The 5,099-nt window shown below is 24.0% G+C and overlaps 1 non-coding gene across 1 annotated transcript; it reads right to left on the reverse strand.

Moving 5' to 3' along the window:
* Positions 1-3,238: 3,238 nt before the first annotated feature.
* Positions 3,239-3,321, reverse strand: TRNAL-UAA (transfer RNA leucine (anticodon UAA)). The gene has a single exon. It is a non-coding gene; the product is annotated as a tRNA-Leu (tRNA).
* Between the last annotated feature and the right edge of the window lie 1,778 nt (positions 3,322-5,099).

Consider the following 5,099-nt stretch of genomic DNA (forward strand, 5'->3'; position numbering starts at 1 on the left):
ATAAATTATTGCTGAATAGTACTTTTATAGAGTGGGAGCACGATATTTATCAATCAAACAACATTTTCTTCACATGCTTTACTTTTAAGTCAATTTAATATAATCCCTAGCTTAAGTCACCATAACAGGATGGCTTTATGAGAAGAGATTTCTATATTATTTACATACTATAATTTTCTTCCATTTTTAAATAATGTAAAATCTTCAACATATTTTTATTGTAAAATGATTATCTTCAACATAAACTTAATTAGGATAAAATTAAATGGAATAACCTTTTTCTTCTCACGGTAAAATGAATTGTTTTCTGTAAATATATTTTATTATATATTATTGATTTTTTTAAAAGATCACAAAATGAATCAGTATCTATTATAATATAAGAAAAAAAAATACTAGGAAATATTTCCCCCATAGACATCTACTTTCGTATATATACAAAAATACATATACAATGATATTGCCTGTGAAAATCACTATGATACAATTTGTAAGGGTAAATTCTCATCAATTAAAAGTTTAACATATAGTTAGTGAAAATCTAACGCTAGGACATCAACATCATCATTTAAAATTTAACAACACCAATCCATATCAATTACGTTAAATCATCACTCAAATCTAAATCATTTATTAAGACTTAAAATGATTTAAACTAGATTCCGAAATACCACACATTAAATCAAATATAATTGCTAGTAATGTACTTTATCATAAATTTATTTCTTTCTTAATTCAAAATCAACAACAATATTTCTTTTATCACAAAATTATCATCCTTATCCTAAAATCACTATGATAAGGTTAATTTTTTTGTCCTTTAACTCACAGTAATATTTATACCGATTTCGAGCTAGGAATCTCCTTTGACTTTTACCACCTAAATTACATTTTTTAAATAAGTATAAAAGTTTAGTAGGGTCACAACAACTATACTCTTTAGATTCCAACTCAATACAATAAGTATCAAATATTTCTCCTTAAAAATGACCATATTAATAAAATGCGTACAATAATATATATATATATATATATATATATATATATATATATATATATATATATATATATATATATATATATATATATATATATATATATATATATATATATATATACCATTCATTCTCTATTGTTTCACTTTACGAACCAATTACAAATTTTTCATATATCACCAACAGTTTCAACAAAAAGATCATTATAATTTCAATTGGTTCTATACATTCTCACACAATCATTCGGAAACATATATTAGAAATCATACAAAAATGTCTCTTTTGGAAATAACTAGTTCTCATTCCTTAAAAAAAAATTTTGGGACATTAGAAATAAAATTGTAGCTTCCACAAAATTTCAAAAATTATATTCTTACATTCAAATTAAAGATAATTGAGTCAAAAACATAATGTAAAAAAGAACAAACATAATTGAACAACTGTAAAAAAGTTATACACTGAGCAAAAAACACAAGTCAAAGCTATCAACAACCAAATCTAGAGGAACCTTACAAGGAAAATTGTTCTCACTACAAACTTCTAATTCAAGATCTGACCGATCAAAATAAATAAATATGTGTCTAAAATTCACTTTTAAAATTTCAATTCAATCTAACAAGTAACAAAACGAGAATCTTACTTTTTTCGAGATGAGTCTGACCATGAAACGAGATGTCGCCCAAGTGAAAATTTAGTCTCTAAGTAACAATTTTATCACTTGGGCGACAATTTTATCACTTATGCGCAGAAGCTTTGCTAAGTTACAGTATCATTCTCGTTTAAGCAAGAATGATGTTACTTGAGCGAGATCTGTCTCACTTGAGCGAATGTTTACTTGTTTGAACGAGAGTTTGATAGAAAATGAGTTAAGTTAATATTTTCGCTTGAATGAAAATTTGCTTAATTGAACGGGAATTTGAGAAAAATACACCAAAATTGTACATCATATATCAATTATATGATTCACATTCTCATCATCAATATAATTTACTTAGAAAACACAAACAAATACATGTACAGCAATTCATCATTAGACTAGAAAACAACAAAATTAATTCAATCTGACCAAATCACAAATCATAAATTATATTAATATTTGGAACTTATAAAAATTAATAAGATTCTCTTACTATTAACATTAGCACAACTATATAAAAAAGTTTAATCACAAAATAATAATGTTATTTTAAAACAACTAATTGATTCTATCACATCTACGTACAACAAATCAATATTTAAAGTTTATAAAAATAAATAAACTCTCTTTTTAAAATTCATAAAAATAAATAAACTCTCGTTACCTGGATTATCAAGTAAACAAAATGTTGAATTTTGAGAAGCTAAATATCGAGATCTCCATGTTATAAGTATAAGCATTATGCATGAGACAACTTTGGTGTGGGCAAGTTTTTGCAGGACTACCCAACTCCCATTTCTTTGTTCTTCAAGTGAGTGGGTTTCTCCATGTTGAATTGGCTTATGTGCATAAATGATGTGGAAATTTCTCTTAGAAGTATAATTAAGTTATTTTATTTTAATATTATTTTTAAATACCAATTATTTTAGATTAAATTTTTTATTTTCTTATCAGATGATCAATTATATATATACGGTAAGTTCATTAATTAAAATAAAAGAAAATATGCTTTTATTTAAGTATTCTTTCAAAAATTAAATTTATTCTATATTAAAAATCTAAATGAGGAACTTAATTATGATTAATATGAAGATAGAGGGTATTACAATTTTGAACATTCAAAATTTTAGATTGTTCAATGTTTTAATATAAATTAAATTTTTCATGATTGTTAAGCATTGAAAATCTAATGATGTAATATAAATACATTATACTTTAATCTCGAAATAAAAACAAAAGTTAAAGCTTCGTCCATATAATTGTGAGCACGAATATTTTGCTACTATAATAACACTAACTACTGTAACAAGAATAGGAGAAAAACAAAAGATAGAAAAGTAAGAAAAATATTTAAAAGAGTACTTCTCAAATTAAGATTATGCTAATGATTTTTAGATATGATACTTTTATTTTGAAAAAAAACAATTTTTCATTTGAGAGAATAAAAACACCATTTTTTTAAATTTGAGAAATAAAAATAAAATTTGATCTAAATTTTAGAAAATAAATATAAAAAGTTTGAGTTTAAAAAACATATATAAACCTACATTAATTATAATAAAAATTTTGTAACTTCTAAAGCAGAAGAAAAAAAATATTAAAAAATTGCAGGCTGTGGGGTTCGAACCCACGCGCACTTATGTGCAGAAGATCTTAAGTCTTCCCCCTTAACCACTCGGGCAAACCTGCTTTTTTTATTTTAATTTGCATTCTATTATTAAATCTATTAAATAATATAAATATCAATTATTAAATGTTTATTGATATACTAGTAGTAGTGTCAGCTTTCTTCAAGGTTGACCATATCTTACGTTTTAACTTTTATATCTTTTTTCAATAGATTTTTTTTTCTTAAAAATTTGAAATTTAACTTTTCAATTATCTAAAACAACATTACAAAATTCAAACATGAAACTAAAAACAATTAAACACAAGGTTATTCAAACGGAAAAGTCATAATTAAATAATATTATAAACATATTTATTCTTACATCTAAATTATACAATGTAATTATTTACATTAGATAGTTAATTACCATATGGATAACTAGGACTCTAATCAATGTGATGAACAATTCCTGTATCATATGTTCAAATTTCCGAAACAGTTATAGTAACTTATGTTTATTTGTTATGCAATTTTAAATTACGAGGATATCTGTTATAAACCATTTTTTTAATTTAAATCTATTTACATTTAAATTTTTAATTATTTTTAAAGAAATATCTCTATTGTAAAATAAAAAAGGTATAAATATGTGGAATCAACCCTTTTAGTATTATTTTAACGAAAAAATGTAACTGGGTTTGGTACTATAGTAGATGTACTATTATTTTAAATATTATGAACCTATAATCCATTTTGTTTTAATCTTCAGATAAGTTAATATTTACCTTATATATAAATACTTTTACAAATAGCTGTGGGATATAATACATGTTCAATAAGTGACGAGACTTTCTCAATTCGAGTTCAAATATCTTTTGATCAACCGGGCTTCTTACTGCATCCTACAAATTTCTTTCTGCACCCCAAACTTCTCCATATCCCTAAGTTACTCTTAGCAACTTTTAACTTTGATTTTGACTAGGGTTTGACACCCCCGTTTGCACGCTTCATCCTTCGCCTGTACCTTCTTCATTCCACTTGTACTTTCAAAAATTGAATTTTGAAATCTAATAAATAAAAAACTAAACATAAAACTAAATTTTAAAATTCAATAAATAAAAAAACTCTACGTATAATCATATTTCGAAATCTAATAAATAAAAATATCTAGAACCGGATTTCACATCCAGTTTTTGAAAATCCAAAATCAAATTTCAAGATCTGAAAAAAAAAATTCATGCTTATATTTAATAATTTGGGAAAATCTAAAATTAGATTACGAAATACGAAAAAATCTAGAACCAAATTTTGAAATTTGAAAAATTCATAATTGAATTTAAAAATCTAATTTCTAAAAGTTCAGAACTAGATTTCGAAATTTGAAAAAATTTATAATTGAATTTTAAAAGTCAAGAAAATTCAGAATTAGATTTCAAAATTCTGAAAAATCCAAAACTAAATTTCAAAATTTGGAAAATCTAGAACCAGATTTTAAAACCCCCCGCTAAATGTAGAACTGGATTTCCGAATCCAGAAATCCAAAACGGATTTTGAAATCCAATTTCTAAATATTCAGAATCAGATTTAAAAATCCAGAAAATTCCAAAAATGAATTTTCAAATTCGAGAAATCCAAAACCAAATTTTGAAATTTGGAAAAATCAGAGAAAATATATAAACTAGATTCAAAACGAGAGAAAAATTCATTTTTGAAATCTGAAAAAATTCAAAATCAAATTTTGAAATCTGGAAAAATCAGAGAAAATATATAAACTAGATTCAAAATCAGAGAAAAATACATTATCGAATTTTAAAATCCAAGAATTCCGAAACTTGATTTTGAAATCAAGGAAATATAT

The sequence above is a fragment of the Vigna angularis genome, chromosome 3, assembly GCF_016808095.1.
Source record: "Vigna angularis cultivar LongXiaoDou No.4 chromosome 3, ASM1680809v1, whole genome shotgun sequence".
NCBI lineage: Eukaryota > Viridiplantae > Streptophyta > Magnoliopsida > Fabales > Fabaceae > Vigna > Vigna angularis.